Source organism: Sminthopsis crassicaudata, chromosome 4 (assembly GCF_048593235.1).
Source record: "Sminthopsis crassicaudata isolate SCR6 chromosome 4, ASM4859323v1, whole genome shotgun sequence".
In the NCBI taxonomy this organism is placed as follows: Eukaryota; Metazoa; Chordata; class Mammalia; order Dasyuromorphia; family Dasyuridae; genus Sminthopsis; species Sminthopsis crassicaudata.
Genome location: NC_133620.1, coordinates 264,383,320 through 264,408,704, shown reverse-complemented (window position 1 = coordinate 264,408,704; position 25,385 = coordinate 264,383,320). Strand labels below are relative to the sequence as shown.

Below are 25,385 nucleotides of genomic sequence, written 5' to 3'. Positions count from 1 at the left end.
TCCATACTTCTAGTTTGCCTTTCTTGGGATAATAAAATAAATTTAATATTTCACCCATATGAAAGCCTTTTCAATTTTTCCAGCTAGCCATTATGTCAAGTCAATTTGGTAAGCATTTATTACTCCCCTATTAAATTCTGATCATTGTGTTAACCACTGGGGATACAAACAAATGCAAAAAAATAGTCCCTAGCTTTAATGAGCCCACAGTCTAATGGTGGAGACAATATGCAAACAACTTTGCATAAAAAAGAAATACAGAATAAATTGGAGCTAATCTTAGAGGGAAGGCACTAATATCAAAGGAGAGATAGAAGGTAGGATTTTATTTGGGACTTGAAGGAAGCTAAAGAAGTAAAGATGCAAAGAGAATTTTCAACATTACAAATAGCGAATGAAAATGCATTTTAAGTCTTCCTTTCAAGGCAAAAGTGCCTAATTTCTTAAACATGGTATCAAGTCTTTTACAATGCTGGTTGTCCTTTTGTTGATACACTCCAGGGTATCAATGCCTGCATAGTAGAATGAATAGATAGAATGCTAGACTCAATCAAGAAGTTCTGAATTCAAATTCTACCACAGACACTTAGTAGTTATATAATCTTAACAAGTCATTTTCCTCTATGCTTTTAGTTTCCTCAATTATAAATGAAGGAATTTGACCTGATGACCTCTAAGATTTTATAATCCCATATAGCCACCCACCAGGATGCCAGGACCTAACTAGCACCAGAAACTTTCCATTTGCCTTGCTATCAAATACTTATCTTTGTCCTATCCTTACTTTCTAACTCTCTCAAGGAACAATAATCAAATTAATAATACATTTTTACCAGGAAAGATATAATGATCTATTATCCTATTGCTCTCATAAGCACTGTAACTAACTAGGTTTAATCTCCCTCCTTTTGGCAAGCACTCTTTAATATATATATTTTTCTCCTAGTGGAATATAAATACCTTCAATACAGTGATTATGTTGGTATCTCATATAGTAGGTGCTTCATAAATTCTTGTTAGTTAATTGAAATAGATTGGTCTAACCATCCACATTGAACAAATGAAATATGTGAAGAATCCAACAAATATGGGATGAAGGCAGACAGACAAACCTAATTAGTCCATTAATATGTATAGGTTGGATAAAACTACAGCCAATTAGTAAATTGGGTCTAGAACTAAGTAGAAGACTAAGCCAAATCACATTTGGAATCTTTTTAATATCATTATTTTCCAAGTGATGGTATATAGCTGCAAATTATGAAGCCCAAACAAGAAACCCACTATATTTTTGTACATAGAAAGATCCATAGTGATTCATCATGTTGGCAATAATGACTTGTAATTGAAAATAATAGTGCTTTAATATTGGAAAATAATTTAGGAATACTGCTTGTTTCATTTTCATAACAATTTTGAGAAATAAACATTATTCTTAATTCTGTTTTATAGCAGAGGACATGGTGGAAGACATAGGCTAAGTTGAGATTTGCTCAGGATCTCGCAGCTAGTGTGTATCTGGGCTGGATTTGAATCCATGCCTTTCTGACTCCAGATCCCATATGGTGTCCATATTAATTAGTTAGTGCCCCCTAACTACCCTTGATGCCATATGAGAAATAGAATAAAAGACATCAATGAGCACATGTACATCTGAAAAAGGGGATAGCCCAATCATGGTATGAGAATAAAAGGTAACAGATTGACAGCCTAAGATACCAAAATAACCAAAAGAAGCCCTTTGGAATGTTGGGTTGATTCTCTATGGAGAATATATGGGAAAATACAAATAAGAATAGCACACAATAAGAAAAAAGCTAGCATTTACATAGCATTTAGAGATCTGCAAAGTACTTTAAAAATATTATGTCATTTTATTCTCCTAAAAGCACTGAAATCTAATCTTCCCATTTTTACAGATGAGCAAATTGAGGCAAACAGGGGTCATATGGACTGGCCCAAATTTATGGTTACTAAGTGTCTGAGGCTGGATTTGAACTCAGACCATCCTGGTTCTGTTTCTGCCTGTAGCTAGCTATCTAACCACTGTGTCTCTTAAAAAAAAAAAAAAAAAAAAAAAAAAAAAAAGCAAGATGAAATTTCTATCAGTGCTAGTAGAGGGCGTATATGACCTACAGTGATGAAGGCACAGATTCCAAGTAACAAAATTGATGATCTAACTTAGCTCATTCTTTCAGATTGGGGGTGGGGAGAGAAGGGTACCAAAATGGCATGCACCCTTAGCTCTAGAGTATAGGAACCCTCCCAAGATGACCTTTATACATTCCAAAGTATCCCAATTTGGGATATGGAGATCTGGCCACAGCCTAAGTGGACTACAGTGTCAAGACTGATTTGTTGGAAAATTCACCCTTCTTTAAGAGGCTGCATTTGTCATTGCTAATACAGAGAAGTGCTAACACAGATTTGCTCCTCTGAAAAAGGATATAGCAGAGGACATTCCCCCTTGTGATGGGACAGCTGAAGAGGTATAATTTAACAACTCTCAGAGGCCCCGTCACCGTGGTGATTGAGGTGGACAGGAGGTATGGAAATGGCCAAGTCTTGTAAAGGACACTAACAGGTGGGAGTTTGTGCTGGGGGGTGGGCTGAGGCCCGGGGGATACAAAAGGGAGGCGGCCAGGCTTTTGGGGGCATAGACCAGGAGATGGGAGGGTGAGACAGAGCCCTTGGGACAGGCATTCCCTAAGAGTTTTGAAGCTAGGAGCAGAGAGACGAGATAGGAGGTAGAGAAATAGTTAGATGAAAGCTAGAGAGAAAGAAAGAAGGAAAATTTATTGGGGGAGAAAATTTAAGAGAGCTATTCAGTAGACAATAGACTAGCATACATAGGTAAAGAAATAATTGATAGAAAATCAAGGTGATTTATCACTATAAGAGTAGTAAGATAATGACTGAAACGAGAAAGGCTGGGGAAGAGGGAAAGCAGAGAGGGAAAAGAACAGAGAGATGACAAATCATAATTATACAGCTAATACTCAAACTATCTTGAGTAAAAGATAAATAAGTATGGTAGCTATAAATCTTAATTTTTAGAAAAAAATGTCAGATGGGGCAGCCAAAAAAAAAAAAAAACCAAAATATTCTGCTTTTCTCGGAGATCAGAATGTCAATAGACTGAGGCAGGCAAGGAAATCTAAGGAGTAACTACCAAAGTCAAAATGGGAGGGGGGGACAGGAATGTAGGAGATGGAAAAGGTGAGAAATAGGAGGGGGAAAACCCAAAGGAGAGACTGGCCCAGAAACCTTTTTAACTTTCTGCAAGAATCTTCAAGGCCCCCAAACTAGGCCAATCCGCTGACTGACATTTCTGAGCTCACCAGCTGCCGTTTCCTTGAGAGAATTCTGACGGGAAGGCTGCAGAATCTAAGCTAACACAGCCAGCTCAGAAAAAAATAAATAAATAACTTCCCCTCCCCCGAAAATCACAACTCAGACACCACCATGGGGGTCTGAGCCCTTCCAAGGGGAAAATGCACAGAGAGAAAGAAGATCCCAGCAACTTCTTCCCAGGTAATTTCTTGAGCTTTTCCCATATTCTCTTCTCTCCTCTAATTATCCTCTGGCAATTCCTTTCTTGCCCATCTGTCTTTCTTTTTGTTTCCTTTCCTTTTTTGATTTTGTTTTGTTTTTCTAAACTTGAGATGATCTGTTATTCTCATCTGACCAGAGAGGCCATGTCTATATTAGCAGGTGAAGCACCATGTACTCAATTTCTCTCATAAGGAAAGGGGCAGGAAGGGAAAGTAAGATTGCTGACTTAGTCAAAAGTGCTTACCATGATTAGGATGACTTGGCTGAGTCAAGGTCCCCCTCTCAGAACTGCAAAAGGGGAAATGAACTAGGGAAGCCACTTTGGCCCCATGACAACAATGGGTGCAAATGCATTAGTTGTTTGTGATAAAATGGAAAAGTTGCCAAAGAGTTGAGGGGTCAGAGGAGGGAGAGACTGCTAGGAATAAGGGGAGGTACCTTTAAATTGAATTGAGAACTGAGGGGGAAAGAGATTTTGCATGGTAACGACCCTGAGTCCCTGGAGATTTATTCTATTTATTTTTTTCTGAGTTTGTCAGAAGGAAGTTGTAATGGGGTAGGATGAGAGCTGTGTAGCTAAAAGGTGTGAAAATATTTTATTTTTCTATAAAGTTGTAAAAAACTTTTTTCAAAAATCTGTCTCATCAGAAAATTTGCAACTTCCATGATACTCAAAGGAAGCAAAGTGTCACAGAAATAGGGCCAACTTGGGAGTCAAGAAAACCATTTCACCTCTGGCATAAAATAGGAGAGTATGGAGACCAAGGGTAAATCACACACACACACACACACACACACACACACACACACACACACAGTATTCACTATTGTAGAAAAAAGTTGTTGTTCTTTGTTCTCAAAGAGGACCTCAACATCAGGGAGGGGATGCCATGACAGGCAAGTGAATTAGATTTAATCGAGGGAGAGTTGTGCAAGGTCACCAGCCTCACTTTCCCCTCCAGAGCCATCTGAGTCCAGTGGCCAGATATAGGTCAAGATGACTGGAGATGTCCCTCTGTGCAATAGGAGACTTTGGCTTTTTTAAGCTAAGGTCTTCAAAAGGTCTCAGTTTGACTAAGGCTGTACCCATTCAGTGACTAGGTAACAATTGAGGCAAAGAAACTCTTTTACTTAGTCCAAAAACAAATCTAGATAAATAAATGAATCTAAAAGGGGAAGACCTTCCCGGTTTCTTCCAAAGCAGAAATGATTGCTTTTTACATTCAATCTGAGTCAATCAGGACCCAAACATTGAACAAATGGGACTTATTGGTGGCCAATTAGAATCATATTGATTTTGGTTTAAAGCCTGTCCTTAAAAAAGAAGTCTAGAAAGTATAAGGGTAGGGAAGGAGACAAGGCCCTCCCTTTAACAAAGATGTAGAAAATGGAGCTTACATAGCTTGTGTTATGTCATTTCTATACAATAAAGTAAAAGTAAAGACTGAAAAATAACTCAGAGATCCCCAAGAATCAGTTTCATCTGATTGATTATTGCTTTTTTATTTTGTCTTGGGACAATGATTTCACCAATATTGGGCACTCTGGTGAATTAACTCCTACTGAGAGTGATTAGTACCCTCTCTGCAATAGAGAATTGCCCAGAATACCAAAAAGTTATATACTTTGCCAAGGTCACACAGTCCACATGTGTCAAACTCATGGTCTTCCTGCCTCCAAGGCTGGCTTTCCATCTACTATAGCAGACTATTTACCCCAAATTTTATATTAAATATGGAAAAAGATCCTAACTGACTGGGACCAGTGACATAGTATATAACCTATCTTGTCCTTTGAACATTATAAAACTTGAAAGATATACTATCTTTTTTTTAAGGGTTACAAAAGTATTTGATAAGGGTTACAAAACACATTTGATGTGTTACCTTAAAATGTTTGTCAGTGAGAGCAGGGAAGGTAGAGGGGATATAAAAATGCCTCAAATGATAGTGAAGACTAATATTATCCCCATTTAACAGAGAAACTAAGGGAAGATAGAAGATCAGTGTTGATTACATAGCTGTGACTGAAATAAAATTTTTCTGATTCTCAGTGAGAAACTCGTTCCCTTGGACAAAATACAATCATTATTTTCTGGTTATTTGAATCATAGACATAGAGCTGAATTATTAGAGGCCATCTATTCTAATCCCTTCATTTTAAATGAGAAAATTGAGGCCCTGGGAGATTGTGACTTATTCAAGGTCAAAGACAGCCTTCGAATCCAAACTCTCTGACTCCAAAACCAATGTGTTTCTACTCTGCCGCATTGCCTCCTCTGTCATCAGGGAATGGGGAGGAAGGTAAGAAGAGGAGATACATATTAAAAGCTATAGTTTTGAAAAAGTCAGTGTAATTCTGCTAAAAAGACACTTTCTCAGTGTTTCTGATGAGATAATATCAATCAGCAAAGCTATCATCTTTTTATATACTCTAAAGAAAAACACTGGACCTCAGTTTACCTCTTTCCTATACTTCTGACTTTTGGGGAAAGAAAAAGTAATCAAAGAATCTATCCCTAAAGATACATGATGTCTAGGAGTCTAAATACTCAGTAATCTCTTCATCCATGGTTGGATGTATGCATCTCTACTGTTTGTATCATTATTGTCAGAATGACCCATAGCTACCCTTTTAGATAAAGATTGCAACCTCCCTGCTTCCCTGTGATTTTTATTCCTTTTTCCTGCTCCCTTCCTGTCCCCCCCACCCTCCACTTCTAGGAATATCAAGATATCAGTGCCAGGGCTGCCCCTGCAAATTCTAAAAATAAGAATTATCTCATGGGTAACATGAGTTTGGAGAAGCGTGACTCCCTGAACCAAGGACTGGCAGGCCTCAGTTCCCTCTCCAGATGCATTTTTTTTCTGGGATAAGTGATTCTAGTTTTATAGAGTTGAGAGGGTTGGGGGAGGGGGGACAGAGACAGACAAAAATTCAATTTGGAGTCAGAGACCCCAGGTTCAAATCCCACTTCTGCCATTCATTGCATGTGTGGCCTGAGTTGGAACAAATCCTTGAGTTCTTGATTCACAACTCATATATAAAATAAAAGGATTAGAGTACATGGTTTCTCTGGTCTCTTTTCATTCCATACCTATATTAATTTAATTTCTAGTTGGGAAAGCAATTGACATTTACCTGTAAGTAGAGGGGATAAATCTCCTACAGATTTGTTTAATATTAATAGAAATCCTCTCTTCCTTCCCTTCAACGCCTATTTTCTAGTCCACTTTTTATATCAAAATATTTCCATTCAATAATCTCTTCTTTTTCATCCAACCTAAATCCCTAAAATCATAGCGTATTAGAAATGAAAATCACTGTAGTGATCCTCTACTTATAGAGGATCACAGAGGTTTGAAATTGGAAGGAATTTCAGAAGCAATCTGGTCCAATCTCTTCATTTAAAAACATAGAAACTGAGACCCAGAATATACTAGAAAATACCTGAGCTCATATGCATAGTAAGTGGTAGAACTTGGTTTTGACCCTTAGAATCAGCTCTCTTTCTGTAGTACCATTTAGCCTAATCTCCCTACATTGCAAGTAAACTGAGATCCAGAGGAGTTAGATTATTTGTCTAAGGTCGCATAATGAATCATCAGTAGGACCAGGACTACAATTGCCAAGTCTAATTTCAATCCAGGGCCCTTCTGTTAATATCCTAAAAAAGAAGTGACTTCTTTCTGATTTTCCCGTGATTAGTATTTCCAGATTATTCTAATTTAGCTTTGTTCTCTCCAATCCTGGAGAGCCTCATTTAGATCAGGGATGTTCTGCAGCTCCCTAATAAATACCCACCCCACCTACAATCTTCTTGAGCTGAGAAGCAGGTGCAGGATGAAGGGTGATGACAGATGTCATCACCCCATATCACTTCTAACAAAAATGGTGCACTGCATGTTTGGCAGGACAGTGGCTTCCACCAGTTGCTTAAGGATTGCCCTATCTTAGGCTGCCCAAGAACACTTTAAAAAAGAAGTGGGAGGAGAAAGATTCACATTCATTGACTCTCAAATAGCAGCACTTTCTGGCTGAGCTTCAGGAAAAATATGATCATGTACCAAAATGTTGCTGTCCTCTGGATAACTTTGAGGGAGAGCATGGAAATCCAAGTCACTTCCTTCCATAGGTACTGGAACATTGGTCGGCTGACTTTAGGACTGATAGGACATTTTACTGCAATAAACTCTTTTTTGTTCTATGGAAGACCACCAAAAGGGCCAGCAATAAAGATGCCAATGCCTTATCTCATTAGTCTTAGCAAAGAAATGTAGCCTTCATACCAAGAGTTTACATATCAACTATGTATCACAGAGGATAGAATGCTGAACCTAGAGCTAGAAAAACCTGAATTCAAATTCAGCCTCAGTCACTTACTATTTGTCTGATCTTGGATAAATTATTTAACTTCTCTTGTCTACCTGTAAAATAAGGATAATAATAGCACCTACCTTCAATGGATGTTGTGAGAATAAAATGAAATAACAGAAAGTATATTGCAAACTTCAAAGTGATATATAAATACTATTTACTGTTATAATTATCATTATCATCATCAGAGAGGGAATGGCCAACTCCTATTTACATCTGAAAATAAGCAGCTCAGATGATTTTCTAAGTCAAAAATCTTCAAAAATTTTAGAATCTAATATGTGACTAAAAGATGGCTACATATGATAAGGAAAATGGAAACTAACCAGTATTTCTTTTTTTTTTTTTCTTTTTCTTTTATTCTCCTGAGGCAATTGGAGTTAAATAACTTGCCCAGGGTTACACAATTAGGGAGTATTAAGTGTCTGAGGCTGGATTTCAACTCAGGTTCTCCTGACTTCAGAGCCAGTACTCTATTCACTGTGCCACCTAGCTGCCCCTAAATAGTATTTCATTGGAAATTCAGAAAGCTAGAAATCCAGGTTTCTCCTTTAAAAAAAAAAAACAGTACTTGTGATTATAGCAACTATACATTTACTATAGTAACTAACATTTACATAGCACCTACAATGCACTAGGCACTATGCTAAGTTCTTTGTAATTATTATCTCATTTACTCCTTACAACAACTCTGGGAGGTAATGTGCCATCTAGCTGCCCACTATCTAAAGTTGGCTTCAAGTCCATTTAGAGGAAGTACATTTGGGTGACATTTTTTCAGGACAATCCTACCACCTCCACGAAATAAATATACTAATTCTGAGATTTAAGACACAAAATCATAGCATGTCAGAGCTAAAAGCAATCTTACAAGCCAATTGCTCTAATGCCTTCATTTTGCAGAGAGGAATCTGAAATTCATAGATACTAAATTACTCCTCCAAGGTCACACAATTAATGGCTTTAAAGCCAGCACCATTGACTTCCAAGTCAAGGCACTCATGTCATTTCCTTGTACTTAGCACAATACTTGGCTTACAGTAACTGCTTAATAAGTGCTTGTAAGACCTATAATTTTAGAGCTGGCCTTATGGATCATCTGAAGTCTAACTCTAAATCTAGAAAGGCTAAGCATCTTTGCATACATATTTAAACCTAAGACCTCTGACTTCAAAAACAGGATATTTTCTACTGCACCACTATGTTCTTTCTATATTATTTGAGAATTCAAAATAATTTATGACCAGGGACTAGACTGAAACTTACCTTTTCTTGACAAACATTTTCTTAACTGATGATACAAAATTAAGAATACAAACTATAGTTTTGATGGAATAAAAATGCATACACTTTCTAAAAACTATTGAAATTCTTGGAAACACCCAAAAATAATTACATGAATAGTTACAAATCATTTCATCTCAAAGCAATTTTCATGCAGAAAGGAAAAAAAAAGTATTTTTAAATGCCAGACACTAAACTAAACTCTTTTATAAATATCATCTTTTTTGGTCCTCAGTCTCTTGAGATAGGTACTATTATTATCTCCATTTTAGAGTAAAGGAAACTGAGGAAGACAGAAGCTAAGTTGTCCAGTTTGATCTGAAGTCATCTTCTGGACTCCAGGACAAGCCTTCAATTTGCTGTGTCACCTACCTGTCCCTAGTAGAAATAGTAGACAGACATGAAGTGATCTGACAATAGTCATACAGCTAGTAAATGTCTGACATGAGATTTGAACTCCGGCCCAGTACTCCATATAGCTTCTTTAAATGAAAACTGCTACCAAAACTACTGTTGTTCAACTTTTGTACTTACAATTGCCTTAGGCATTGAGAAATTAAAAGTGACTTGACCATTATCACACAGCTAGTATGTATCAGAGCCAGGATTTGAACCTCACTCTTCTAAAGCCTAAAACTGACTTTCTAGCTACTATACCATGTACAGTATTTTGTAATTCTTCTTATTTTGTAAAATTTATTTTTTTATTTTTAATAATATCTTTTTTCTTGACATAATTTTTATTTCAAAATAATATTTCCCCTATTCAATGAGCAATCCTTTGTAAAAAAAAAAAAAAAAAAAAAAAAAAAAAAAAAAAAAGAGAGAGAGAAAAAAGTTCAACAACCTAATCAACATAGCAACCAAATTTGACAATATGTATAAATTTTTTTTAATAGAAAGCATGTCTTAGGAAAATGAAGATCTAAGTTTACCTTGGAGCAGCTAAATAGCAAAGTGGAAATCAGGAAGACTCATCTTCCAGAATTCAAATCAGCCTCAGATACTTAGTAGCCCTGTGATCTAGGCAAATCACTTAATTCTATTTCAGTTTCCTCATCTGTAAAATGTCCTGCAGAAGGAAATGGCAAACCATTCCAATATCTTTGTTAGACAAATCCCAAATGGGGCCACAAAGAGTCACGCACAAACACAACAACTCAACAACAAAGTTTTCTTTGGTACAATGGTCCTTAACCCTCAAATCTATGAAGGGAAAGAGGGGAAAATTGTATCTGCTGTTATTATTTAGATATTGAATATTCTTCTCTTTTCACTATCTTGGTTCTGAATAATATTAAATAGGTGCTCCTTATTAGCATCAAAAGAAATGTCATCATGAAAATTTAAAGGCTTTCTGAACCCTGATCAGACTTAAATCCTAGATAGATAATTCAAGGAGGGAAAGATTCTGTTTTCATTAAGGTTACAAGTGGCACTTCGAAGTGAAACAGCTCCTTTCCTTCATGAAACTCAAAACCCTTCACATATGCTATCTTTTTATCTCTTTAATCCTCAACTCCCACTCCATACTAGATACTATTACAGGACTGCCATTTACAGAGACCAGGCAAAGGATATGGGTCAGGAATAAGATGCAGAAAGGTCAAGTGATTTATCTGATATCACACAGGGAACAAGTAGCAGGTGGAGATCGTTACATGATAGAATCACAGATTTAGAGTTAGAAGGGACCTGAAGTCATCTAGTGCAATCTTCTCATTTTACAGAGAAGGAAACAGAGGTGCAGAGAAGATGCCCCCACTCCAATGTTCTTAATAAATCTTCTAAAGCAGTGATTCTGAAACTTTTCAGTATCTATTATTGGGATCTGTCCAAAGAGTTTTTGTTTATTTAGGTCAAATTTATAGATATTTACCATATTAGAAATAAAAACTAATTTTGAATTTATAGATCCTCTGGAAGGGTTTCAGAGACCCCCCCAGTAATCTCTGGACCACACTTAGAGAACCACTAATCTAAATCATTCCTTCTAATGATATAGAAGGAAGAGGTTAAATAGGAAAACATTTGTCCTCAAAATAATATGGCTCATGGTAATGAACAGTTAAGTTAATATTAGTACTGTCCACCATGTACAATTTCCATTTGCAAAATTTTCATTTAGTAATTGCCTTTTGGACCCAGCCCAATTTCTTCTGTTCCCTTTTCTAATCTATTTTATTACCATGCGCCCCTTAGCTTAGAGGATACGGGAGAGAGGGATTTGATTCAGGCACAGAATTATGACTAGTGGTCAGATCTTCTATTTTGATAAGTACCTTTTTCCCTTGGGATCCAAAATCCTTTGCATGTTTTAAAGGAAATTAATTCTGCAATGTTGTTGGCTCGTTTACATTTGAACTATCCTCTTGCTGATTGCTAAAAATCACATAATGTTTCAGAGGTTTTTTAAGTTTTTAAAAAATCTTTTGATCAGAAGAGCTTGTAATTCTCTCCAAAGGTAAAATCTAGGCTTTGGGAAAGGGGAGAAGGAGATGGCATAGTCTGTCTAGGGGTAAGCACAATTCTTTGGGGTCCAGAATCTGTAGACCTTGTATTGATTTTGTATATGACCTTAGGTGAGCATATCACTTTCTGGTCACTCACAAATTTTAAATGACTCCTAGATCTGAATCCTTAATTCTTTTTTTTTATGATATGACATCTAAACCTTCCTTGTTCTGGAAAGCTTGTATTTAAGAGGGCACATTGAAATTGCTACCCATGACGAATATTGGGTGATTTGATTTCTAGATAGAAAGCCTTTAAATAAATATTTGTTGGCTGATAAAGAGATATTGTATTTGTGGGGCCCCATGGGTGTCACAGGATATGTCACCAAACACTACCCCTCTTTCTATACACTCTGAGGGGCAACTAGGTAGTACATTGGATAGAGAGCTCTAGGCCTGGAGGCAGGAAAACCTGAGTTTAAATCTAGAATCAGACATTTATGAACTATGTGACCAAGTCATTGTTCGAGCAAGTCATTCGATTTTTGTCTGCCTCAGTTTCCTCATCTGTAAATGAGAATAAAAAAAGTATCTGCCTCCCAAAGTTGTTGTGAGAATAAAATGAGATAATATTAAGCACTTTATAGTGCAATCCTAAAGCACTATATAAATGCTAGCTATTGTTATTGTTATGAGCAAGGGGAGGTTCTCTAGACCTCAGACTTTTCTTCCATAAAATGACTGTGTTGGCTTCTAAGGTCCTTTCCAGTTCTAAATAAGCTTATATATCCAAAGTATTTTATAACCATTTGAAGTTAACTTAGATTTTCCCCAAACCAAGAAAAACATAAAAAAAAATGTTGGCTGTAATACTTTTCTAGAAGATTCCTAAAGTCAAACAGAAGAGCATGGAGCTTGTAACAACAGGACTTTCCCCCCCTCATTCCTAAGAGGTCAACATGAGCATGTCCCTATTCAGCATTCCTGGCAGGTCATTATGAGCATGCATGGCTCCCACCTACCCAGCATTCCTGGAAAGTTGTTATAAACATGTATGGATCCTACTTATTCACCATTCTTGGCAATCCAATATAAGTTTGTATGGTTCTTGTCTATCCAGAATTCCTGGAAGGAGGCCATCAGGAACATGAATGGCTCCTATCTAACTAGTACAAAGCAGCCAAAAATCAGTCATCTCTATAGAACACAAAAGATATAGAATCTCATCCCCACTTTGCTTATGCTCAGAAATCTTCCCTCCCTATATTTCCCAAAACCTTTCTCCAATCTGATGGGTCAGGCAATTAAGGCAGATCATCTACTTGCAAAAAAAAAAAAAATTAATTAGCTACCATCCTTAATGCTGTGGATAGATACCAAACTAAAAAATTTCATTTAGATTGCAGTTTTATCTCTCAGAATTTCCTGGCAGAATACCGGATTCTTCTCTCCATAGCCAAGGGTTGCCCTTCCAGGCTCCCAAGAGGCTCAATAGCTGCCAACATCCTTTGCTTTTCCCTGATTTAGTCATCACAGATGGGCTTGGCTATGGGGAAGGGTGGAGGGGAAGGAAGAGAAATGAGTAAGGCAAAAAGTAATAGGAGAAAAGAGATGCCTTCACTGAATAATTGTGTTTGAAATATCTCTCAGTGACTTCTGCATTCTATTGAGAAAAGACTAGACTAAAGCATACCAGAGAATATACTGTAGTAGGCTTTAGGAATAATTCTGTATCATATGTGGCACCTAGTCATTTTCAAGCTATATATTCTTCTAATTAATTTTCTTTCCATTTTTAAATTTTCTTTCCATTTTTCTTTCATAAGGAACAACTAGTGTTGCTAAAAGCATTTATCAACCTGAATAAAATAGCTGCAGCAGATAAAATCTATTGTAAAAGTTCATTCATAGATTAGTAATTGTTTTTTAAGAAAACCGTTAAAATAGATTTTTAAAAAACAATTTAAAAAGCTTGAGCCTGACATATTTTCTGAAGCAATATAATAGAAGTATGTCCTCATTTTCCTCCTTCAGTCTCTTTCTAACTTTCTAACCTCTATTTTAACTAATTTGCTAACTTTTAACTTTAAACTCTGAATAAATTAAACCCCAAGAATTCCCAGCATTTCAAGGAAACACATGAATCTTTAAGCCTGCAGATCTATATTCAATTCAATCCAACAAGCATTTTATTAAATGTATGTATGAGGCATTGGGCTGGACTCTAGGTATAGAAACAGAAGAACCAAATGGTCTGGTCAAGAAAAATACATTTTGCATTATGTTTATGTGGACAGGAAGTATCTTAGTTGAATTTTGTATCATTCTTAACCCCTGACATAGTGTTCTGCATGTAGTAGGAACAACGAACAAATGAATGAATAAATGGGGTATCCTACAATAAGAAATAAGGAATTAAAAGTTAGATCCTAAATTCTTGTCATTTATGAGCTTATTTTCTTAATTTTTGCAGGGTCTCAGTTATGTCTTCTCATTGATGAAATGAAGATAGACTGCTTCACAAAGGTATCTTGAAAGTGACCAGTATCTATATTATGGGCCAACAGATGTTTCATGAAACAGTAGAATATATACATATATATCTATATATATAGACATATATTTACATATATGTCTATATATATAGATATAGATATTAAATGTGAATAATGAAAATTAACTATAAGAATTAGCTGCCATCTGAAAATTCTTAAAGTAGACCAAGTCAAGGAGCATGGTGGAAAAACAACTGGCCTGGAAGCCAGGAAGAACTCTGAGAAAATATTTTTTATCTAACCTCTCAATATTCTAGGCAACTCTCTCTAAGATTACAGTTTTATATTAGCCTACACAGGTAGAAGTTTCTTCACTTGGCAACTACCTATTCCATTAAACGACAGATCAAACTTCTATTCCTCTTCAGGACCAGTTTTCTGAAAATATTTAAAGTAGACAATCTTCCTTTGGGCCCTGAGCTTCACCTTCATATCATAAATGATTCATAAAACTCAAAAGGATCTGGTTTCAAATCTTAGTTTTTTCATTTACTCATTTGTTGACTTTGGGCAAGTGAATTCCCCTCTCTGGTGCTCAGTTTGTTTATTCACAAAACGAGAGGATGGGACTAGATGACTAAAAAGGTACTTCCAAAAGCTGTGGAACATATGAAGAATGTCTGATCTTTCCAAATTCCTGGAACTTTAATAGCCTATGTAGTCCTTATAGAAAAGAAATATGCCTCTAGAAATGGAATTAGTGCCAACAATTTTTTTTATCAGTAGACTTATTTTGGCCATGGGGAAAGAAAGGGGACTTTCCTGACAGTCTTAAAATGACAGAGTATACATTTGTCACTCTGATTCCATTTCTTCCTTTCAAATGGCAGTGAGTCAATAACCTAGATAAAGCCATCAACAGGAGCTCAAGGCCATATGCTGGGGTAGAACTGTTTCTACCAAATATATTATAGGTGAAACACACTATAGAGAAAAGAATAGTGAATTAAAAATCAAAAGTTCCAAGTTCTAGTTTTAACACTATTAACTATTTTATTTCTCTTGAAATTTCTGTAAAATTTTTGGTTGTGTGATTCTTCATGATTCCATGATTCCATGGCAGTTTTCTTGGCAAAGATACCAGAGTTGTTAGCTAATTCATTTTCCATTTGAGGAAATTGAGGCAAACGGGATTAAGACTTGCCTAGGGTCCCACAGCTAATGGGTATCTAAGGTTACATTTGAACTCAGATCTCCTGGATCTAAGTGGGATACTCTACTGTACCAACTAGCTTTATTTTCTATAAAGCAAGAGTTAATTTCTATCTTAGGTTTACAGGCATGCTGACAGGATCTACAACAAAACATAAAACACTATGAATTCCCTAGAAGTAAGGGATCTTCACTCACAAGGTATTGAAAATTTTTTTAAGGCTTATTCATTTTGCTTAATAAATATCTGATGATGTTTAACATATGTATAGTATTGTTCTAGATGCTACAAGTTCTAGAAAAGGGCATAAATTAAGGTTACTATATGGGAATTTACTGTCTCACAAAAAATGCATGAAAAATTTTAAGTAAATAATATGAAGCAGATAAAGGCAGCTGGGTGCAATAATCAATAATAGCAATAACAATAGATCAGATGTATATAGCAATTAACAGTTTGCAAAGTGTTTTATCTCTCTTAATCCTTACAACTCTATGAGATAGGTACTATTATTTCCCCCATTTTACAGATGAGAAAGCTAAGCTCCAGAGAAGTTAAAGTGATTTACTGAGAGCATGTAGCTAGTTGTTGTCTGAGACAATTTAATGTGAGGTCTTCCTGACTTCAAATTGAATATGCTTCATCCATAATTGACCACTATGTTTAGAATAAAAAACTTACTCTCAAATAGCTCTGTGAACCTGCTCAAGTCATTTAACCCTGTTTGCCTTAGTTTCCTCAATGTAAAATAAACTGGAAAAGGAAGTGGCAAACAATTTCAGTATCTTTTACCAAATGGGGTCACAAAGTTAGACATAACTAATCCACTAAACAAAGCACTTCTTGTGGAACTCAGAATTTCACTTAACCTCTTTTCCTTGAAGCATAACTTATCTTCTATTAAGTCAAGGTTCCAATCTATTTGAAAAGAGTTTCCACATTGCTAGCTGTCCAAGTTGATACAAGACAAAATCATAGGGCTTTCCTTCCCATAACTCCATAATATAGGCAAAAAATGTGGTAAAACACTCATGAAATTCAGAGCTATGAATGGATGAGGAGAGATTAGGGGTGAAGAGAGATTCCATTCACAGAGAGAGACTGCTTTCTGAGGCAACATGCTTCTTTATATCCCCATATGAATTATGCTGCTATGGAATGTAAGGAAGTGTGTGGTTTCGGGAAGTCTACCTTCTGATAGGTCCAATGCATAATCTCTATGCTAATTAGGTAAATGATTGATATGGAATTGTGGTCAAGTAGTTGTCTCAGTCACCAGAAAAATAGACTATTTAGATTCTTTCACAGTTTGTTCTTCTTTTCATTGGTCTTAGGTTCTTTCCAGTGTTATAAGACAATAAATTCAAAACGAAATGACATCAAAGATCAGCTTCTTCAATTTATGTATTTTTCATTTGAAGAAACAAATTCAATGACTTGCTTACATAAGAAACAGACTGGGGACTACCAAGTATCCTGGTTCCCTGCCTAAAATTGGTTAATATTAGTAAACTCTTCAAGAAAAGGGGCTACATTGGGGCAGCTAGGTGGTGCAGTGGTTAAAGCACCAGCTCTGAAGTCAGGAGGACCTGAATTCAAATATGACCTCAGACACTTAACACTTCCTAGCTGTGTGACCTTGGGCAAGTCACTTCACCCCAACTGCCTCAGCAAAAGAAAAAGAAAAAAAAAGAAAAAAAGAAAAGGGGCTACATCACTTTTAAATGTGCATTCCCACAATCTAGCTTGATTCCTGCTTAGTAACTATTTGCTGATTGACTGGAAATCTGAAAGGACTCTTAGAGAAAGTGTGATGATTTTGTCTTGTATCAGCTTGAAGAACTACTGATGTAGAAATTTATTCCAAACAGATTGGAACCTCAAGTTTTAGCCACATCAAATGAAACTTACTCAGGGTCTCACAAGTAATTTGTTGTTGTTTTGATTTTTTTCTGACCCCATTCAAAGTTTTCTTGGCAAAGATACTAAAATGATTTACCATTCCCTTCTCCAACTCATTTTACAGATGAGAAAACTGAAACAAACAGGGTTAAGTGATTTAACCAGAATCACACAGATCTGAAAACAGATCTGCTGACTCCAGGCTTGAAGTCACTGCACCATCTAGTCAAAAGCAGTTACTATTTAGAAAACATTTAATCCAATCCCATTTTAAATATGAGAAAACCAAGGCTGAGAATAGCTAAAATTTTGACTTAAGATTGTAGAGCTAGAAGGAAATGCAGAAGTCATCTACTCCACCTCTTTCATTTTACAGATGAGGAAACTGAGACCCAGAAAGATTAAATGACTTTGAAAAATCAAAAAGGTAGAAATAGAAACAAGATTTGAACGTGGGTCCTCTGATGTCTATGTAAGCATTCATTCCATTGCACTAAGTCATACAGGTAATAGTTAAATAGCAGCACCAAGTGTTCAGACCTCCAAAGGTATTGTTCCTTCTACTACACTACTAAGAAGAAGGATGTGAGGACAGCTACTTTAGTAAGTTACTATATAGTTTCATCTTTCCATATAAGAATTAATTTTGTTATGTCAAGTCTGATGTATTAAGCTGAAAAGTCTGAAAGCTCAAGACCTCTTGTGGATGGTGGCAAAATGTCCCAAATCTTGCATAAAATACACAAATGCTTTGTTCCAAAACTTTATCCTTCTGAGAATTCTTTCACAGGTATCATCTCATCTGATCTTTATAACAAATTGATATTTGTCTTTACATATATGCAAGAGGATTAGAGAGACTGAGACAGAGATAAAAAAGAGGTATATAACAAAGAAGAACAACCTTTGCTTTCAAGGATCTTATATTCCAGTGGGAGAAGACAATACCTAAAAGAGAACTGGAAAGTAGTGCTAGAGAGAGGGGTTTAGTTTCTATAGTGCAAATAGGTTGGTGTCTAGGGAAGGTAAATAACCCAGAAGAAACATGAAGGGCTTGGTTTTACTCAGGAAGAAGGGACAGTTGCTTTTCAGAGCCCAGGGTATTTTCAGGCCAGAGGAGAAGTTGAAGTATTCAGAGTGAAGGCAGCCAGATAGACAGTTGTGATCATCCCTATTTAAGAGATACAGAAGGTGAGGGAGAGTAAGTAGATTAAGTCACTTGTTCAATACAACATAAATCAGTAGTAGTGCTGGGAGTCTGCTCACTATATCACACTGCCTCCCAATATGGTTGGCACACAAATAAGAAAGCCTGATAAGTGTTACTCTGATTGATTATCCTGTGGGAACAGTTCTGATTTCCTTTAGTAATCATTTATCAAATGGAAACAATTCCATTCTGTCTATGTGTGGGGACATATTCACACATTCCCCTTGGTTCACCCTTTGGGCATCTCAGCATAGAGGACCTATAGGCTTTGACTGATCTATAAGTAGTAATTGCATGGGCAGGGAAGAGCCAGAGCTCAGTGTACAAACTGAGAGCCATCTGGCAGCAGGAGACTCTCCTAGCAGATGTTTTTCTCAAATCTAATGTACTCGATGCCACATACACTCTGTCTAGTAACAAGTATGTAAAGAGCACAAGAGGCTCTCCCTTTGCCTCATCTGAAGCCCACTCTTTTATAATAGAACAGATTAGATTATATACTCCAAATATGTGTGAATATTTGATCTGAGAATCAATGGAAATTCTTCCTTGTTGTGTTTAGGAAGGAAAGTGGGAATAGAAAAAGAGAAAACATATACAAGGAATTGCTAATTAAATCAATTACAGTAGGGGGGAAATCATCAGAGTTTAGCCAATGGGTGGGTAGATGTACAAATGGGAGAAAGGAGAAAATAAAAAGGCAAGGTGGGAGAAGGTGCAAAAGATACTCACCAAGGAAAGAGAAAAGGAAGAAACAGAAAAAGAGAGAGGGAGAGACAGAGACAAAGAAAGAGGAAAGAAACTTTAGATGATGCATATTACACTATGGATAAAGGGAAGGAATAATGTGAGAGGGGCTGAGATTTAATATAGCATCACAGTTACAGTATCACAGAATCTTAGAGTCAGAAGGACTACTACCTATTACGTCAACTACTGCCATCCTCTCAGAACCCCTTCTATATAACACCTAGCAACCTTTGTTTGAAAACCTCACTTTCTAAGACAGTCTATTCTATTTTTGGCTAAAGTAAGTTGAATCAATTCCTATGATATCAGAACCATAATAATAGTATCCAGGATTGGTGTACATCCTCCCTACCTAGGTGGAACAAGCATAGAATATCTCACAGCCTTAAGTATGACATAGTGACAAGTAGTCACAACTTTAGTATATGTCTTAGGAAATATCTTTTTTAAAATAGCACCCTAACTCGTCATTGTCCTTTCTTTTCTGTATTTCTTGTGCCTTAGTTCTTCAATAAAAGGAACAGATTAGTGAGTTGCCACTGATTGAAAATGGCATCCATTTTCCCATTGGCAATCATCCCATTTCCAAAGATAGGATCCCAGGATCACTGATTAGAATTAAAATGGAAATCAGAGCCAATCTAATACATACCTTTATTTGACAGAAACAAATCCCAAAGTAATTAAATGACTTATCCAATGTTACATACATGGCAAATGGCAACTTAGGTCATAGATTTCAAAAGAAACTCAGATGAACCCCTTCATTTTAGAGAGGAGGAAACTTGAGGCCCAAGGTTGTTATATGGGCTTGCCCAAGGTTGCTATCTGGGCTTGCCCAAGGTTGTTATATGGCTTGCCCAAGGCCATATAGTAGTAAATATCAGTGGTAGTATTTGAACCAGTGGTTATAGAGTCACTGTTTTTCCACAGCATCATACAAAGGCTTTCCTCTTCATCCCCTGCATAGTTGATCTGAGTGGGTTACCTGATAACTGTCTTCAAGCAAAATTATAATGAGGTAAGGGAGATCAGAGTTTTCCTCATTTCCTGACATAAAAGCAATGATTTTCAAACTTGGCCAGCAACAACAATTTAACTTGAAAGCTACGGAAAGGTTTACTTCTTCCTTCAGATGGCTGTACCTCAGATTGCCAAAAGATGATTTCAAGACACTTTTTGGCTGCTTGCTCTAAGTACTAACATTGTTCTTCAAGTAATTAAAGGCTAGCATGTTGAAGAGGCATGTCTTGTTTTAATCACAGATGGCAAAAAGAGAAAGAGTGGGCAAAGATATAATTTTATATCTTATAGGTTTGATGTAAGGATAGGTTTTCTGACAATTGGAATCATCTCAAACTGGAATCTGCTTCCTGAATTAGCAATAGTTTCCCCTTCCCTGGAGGTCTCCAAAGAAAGGCTGGCAGATCACTTATCAGAATTTGGTAAGGGGATTCTTGTTCAGGTGAATGTAGGAATGGGTGTTCTCCAAAATTCCCTCTAGATCTGAGAGTTTGGATATTTGGCAAAACTTGGCATTGAACCATGAGAAAAAGAGGCTGTCGAAAGAAGAAAAGGAAACAAGTGTATATTAAATGTTAAGCACTTCATCAATATTATCTTATTTGATTCTCAAAACAACCCAGTAGTAGTAGTAGGTGCTATTACAACTTCCATTTTGCAACTGAGAAAACTGAGGCAGGCAACAGTTAAGGGATTTGTCCAGGTTCACAGTCTTCTAAATGCAGATGACGGATAGAAGATAACATCATGAATTACAATGATTCCACAGGAATCCAGTGAACTTGCCTGGTTTCAATCATCTTGCATTTATTAAGTGTCTACTATGTTCCGGGAATTGTGCTAAGCATTGGGGATACCTCCTTGATCATTCCTTCTATTTCCCCTTTACTACCTATTGTACTATATCTTCTCTTATGCAGCTATATTCCTTGAGAAGGCTGTTTAAAATAGATGTTACCACTTCCTTCCCTCTGGCTCTCTACTTAACTCTTCAGTTTGGATTCTAATTTCAACATTCAGTTGACATTGTGCTTTCCAAACTTACCAAAGATCTCTTTATTTCAAAATCTAATGACTTTTTCTCAATTCTTATCCTTCTTGACTTCTGTGCAGTCTTTGACACTATCAATCATTTATTCTCTTCTCCATGGTACTCTCTTCTCTATATGTTTTCATGACTCTGCTCTCTCCTGGTTCTCTTCTCACCTGTATGAACATTTCTTCCCACTCTCTTTCACCAGATCTCCTTCAAAGGCAGACCTACTAATCTATGAGTGTCTCCCTAAGCTCTATTCTGAGTCCTCTCTTTTTCTGCCCATTTTATTATTCACTTGATCCCCTCAGCTTCAATAGCTTCAATTACTCTCTATCTGAAGCTGATTCTCAAATCTAGCTGTCCAGTCCTAACCTCTCTCTTCACTTCATTCTCATATATTCAACACTGTATTTTATAACCCATACTTTATATCCCATAGAAATTTAAAAGGCAGCATATCAAAAATGGAGACCTTTACCTTTTCCTCCAAACCCTTCCTTCTTCCTAACTTCTACATAAAGGGTACCATCATTCTCCTAGTCACCCAAATTTACAATCTGATGTCATCTTCAAATTCTTGCTCTTTTTCACAAACCATATCCAATCAATCATGTCTACCTCTTGGATATGTCCTCTACTTTCCTCAGATAATGGCACTATCTTGATGCAGACTTCCATTACCTAATATTTAAACTATTTCAATAACTTTGTGTTTAGTATCCCTATCTCGAGTCTCTTCTCATTCTTATCTAATTCTCCACTCAGCTGTAAAATTGATCTTTTAAAATGAAAGTCTGACCATGTCACTCATCCCTCTCCATTCAATAAACTTCATTGGCTCCCTCTTGCCTCCCAGATCAAATACAAAGTCATTCATTATACTTGTAAATCCCTCCATAAGCTATCCCTTCCTATATCTTATTCCCCATCATGTGCTTTGCAATCCAGAAGATTCCTTCTCCCAACCTCGCTGCATTTTTATTGGCTGTCCCACATGCACTCTCTCCCTTCTTTACCTCTTAAATTCATTCCCCTGGCTTCCTTCAAGTGTCAAATCAAATCCTTCTTTCTTCAAAAAGCCTTTCCCAGTCCTCTTTAAATGTTATTATCCTTCCTGTATTCAACAATTCATTTTATATTATTCAGTAATATATTATTCAATTATATTATTCAATATAATTCAATAATTTAAATTTATATTAGCAATATATCTTGTTTGTACAAAATTCTTTGATATTGTCTCCCTCATTAGACTGTGCATTCCTGAGAATAGGGACAGTTTTGTTAACATGTGCCACATGTGTGGCACATATAGGCACCTAATAAATGCTTATTGATTGACTGACTCAGTCATGGATAGCAAGATTGGATAGCATTGACCAAAAAGACAGGAGTAAGAAAGAAAAAGAGTTAAAAAAAAGTTCATATGCATTTTGCAAAGCCAGTAACCTTCTCAGACTAATAGTCCTCTATCTTTATAATGATTTCATAACCCAGTGATGTACATGGAGTAGGTGAATAAAAAAAAATTTGTTTTATGGAGTGCTGGCCATGAAGTCAGAAGCATCTGAGTTCTAATTTGGCCTTAGTCATTTTCTAGCTGTGTGATCCTGGACAAGTCATTTAACTCTATTTGCCTCAGTTTCTTCACCTGCAAAATGAGCTGGAAAAAACTGGCAAATCCCTCTAGTATCTGTGCCAAGAAAACCCCAAATAGAGTCATGGAAAGTCGAACATGACTGAAATGCCTGAACAACAATAAAAAAATATTGAACCATTTTCCCCAGAAGCCTTCTCCCTCAAGAGTCTTGTCTAGTTATAAATCATGTTACAAAGAAGGAAGAACTTCAAGTTCTTGAAGTCAAGTGATTGATATGGTAATAAATAAATATATAATAAATTTCTTCTTCATGTATTGGAGTCAAATCATTGATATGGTAATAAAGTAATCAATAAATAAAAGATCTCTTCTCTATGTGTTACAGATAAAATGGAATGAAATTAAAGGCAAACTGAAATCCTTAAGAGCTGAAGCCACCCTTCCAAAGTTGCTGCACCTTGCTTTGGCTGGTCAAACGGAACCAAGTCCGTCTGACTGAGAGGTTTGGTCCCCTTCAACCAGCTACAGCAGGGCTGACATCACCCAGAACTGGGAGACAAGAGAAGAAGCTCACTCATCTCAACCACTGGGCCCTGATCTCAGCAGCATCTTCTCTAGTTACCAAGAAGGAAGGGACAGAGGGATTCTGGGTCAATACAACATCAAATGCAGCTTCATACTTAAGTACTGACAAATTTTATGTATACACTATATGTACAATCAACCCATCAACAATTATTTATTGCTTCTCTATCATGGACAGCTAAGTGGCACAATATCACAGAGTGCTCAGAGACAGGAAGACCTGAATTTGAATTCTGCCTCAGACTTTTATTAGCTATGTAACCCTACACAGTCTCAGTTTTCCCATATGAAAAATGGGGGTAATAATAGCACCTACCTCAGAGCAATGTTTTGCGTGTCTGAGATAACAAATATTTGTTAGACTATGTTTTATATTATAATTATTATTGTTATTATTATATTGATACTATCCCAAGGACATTGAGAAATACAACAAAAAAGGCAAATAGTATGTGATTCTGTCTTTCATGAATTTGAAATCTAATTGGAGAGATAGGGCACAGGCTCATGAAGCAGTTAAATAATAATATAAGACCATCTGGGGTCAAGACAAAAATGAGAAAAATTAAAATCTAAAGAAGGGTGGATCATTAGAGGCTAGAATAATTGGAAACTGCTTCATGGAGTAGGTTGGATCTGTTTAACGTATTGAAAAGTTGTTTGAATTTTCAGGTAGAAGAGAGAGGATAAGAAACCAATAAAATCAATTTATAAAGCCCAATGATATAAAGTACACAAGTACTGTTAACTCTCTGATGAGTATATTAAAAGTTAAAAGACTCAGCTTTACTACCTTGTGACCTTGTGGCAAGTCACTAGATCTCAATGAGCCTCCGTTTCTTTATTTATAAAATTAGTTTTGGACCAAATGACTAAGGTTCCTTCCATCTCTAAAGTCCTAAATGATCTAATAATAATCCAATATAATAATAGCATCTAGCTCATAAGTAAATGACTCTGAAGTTAACTTTTCACTGCCTACTCAATATTATTGTTACAGAATTTATATCTGCTATATATAGTACATTCAGGACTTGAATATATACTCTCTGAATATTATGCAATCAAATAATATAAGTTCAACTCAATAAATATTCATTAGGTGTCTACTCTGCACAAAGGAGGTTCTAAGGACAAGAAGATTTAAAAGGTGATGCTCCTGCCCTCAGAAAGCTTGCATTCATTCATACAGAAGAATAGAGTATGGTGAGTTAGGATTAAAAGGGAACTAGTATTAGATGTATATCATCTTCATGAATGTACACATTTATAAATGTTGTAACAATAATACTGAGAAACAATATGGAATAAACCTTGAAATCAGAGAGACTTGGATTCAAGTTTCACTTCTGTCACCTATTGGCAAGTTACTTAATTTTTCAGTATTCCAGTCAACTTCTAAAGCATCAAGTTGCAGAGCTCTGTATTGGTAGAAAGATCCTCATCAAAAGTTACCAGGAATGTGTCTGGAACAGCTCAGTAAGAGAGCCAGATTTTCAGTATGACCATTTATATATTGGAAATGGACAAATTCTATTGCTCAGGGCATGATTTATTGATTTTCTAGATATAAGAAAGTGATAGAGAAAATGTTAATAAAACAGATTAAATTTTAAAACGTGTCATGAGTATAATTTTTTAAGGGAAAAAAATCAGTTGTTAAATATTCCCCAGCACATTGTTGGAGAATCAAGCATACTAACAAAATCACAAGTCCTATAGAAAACAATTACAAGAATAACAGCAACAATAGTAACAAATCAAAATGACTTAGACTAACAAAAATGGTAAATTTATTAATGACTACAATACACATTTGAGCCATCATATCCCATAGATATGGAGGTGAAGGGAATAATGGAAATAGATAAAGATGGAGTTAAGGTCCATGAAACTCCT

The 25,385-nt window shown here is 36.2% G+C and overlaps 1 long non-coding RNA gene across 3 annotated transcripts; it reads left to right on the top strand.

Moving 5' to 3' along the window:
• Positions 1-2,675: 2,675 nt before the first annotated feature.
• On the top strand, positions 2,676-25,104 carry LOC141566312 (uncharacterized). 3 transcript variants are annotated; one of them, XR_012489279.1, is made up of 5 exons: positions 2,676-3,534; positions 14,146-14,198; positions 15,499-15,580; positions 20,176-20,263; positions 23,287-25,104. It is a non-coding gene; the product is annotated as an uncharacterized LOC141566312 (long non-coding RNA). The 3 variants fall into 3 exon arrangements; XR_012489277.1 differs by lacking the exon at positions 15,499-15,580; XR_012489278.1 differs by lacking the exons at positions 15,499-15,580; positions 20,176-20,263.
• The last annotated feature ends 281 nt before the right edge of the window (positions 25,105-25,385 follow it).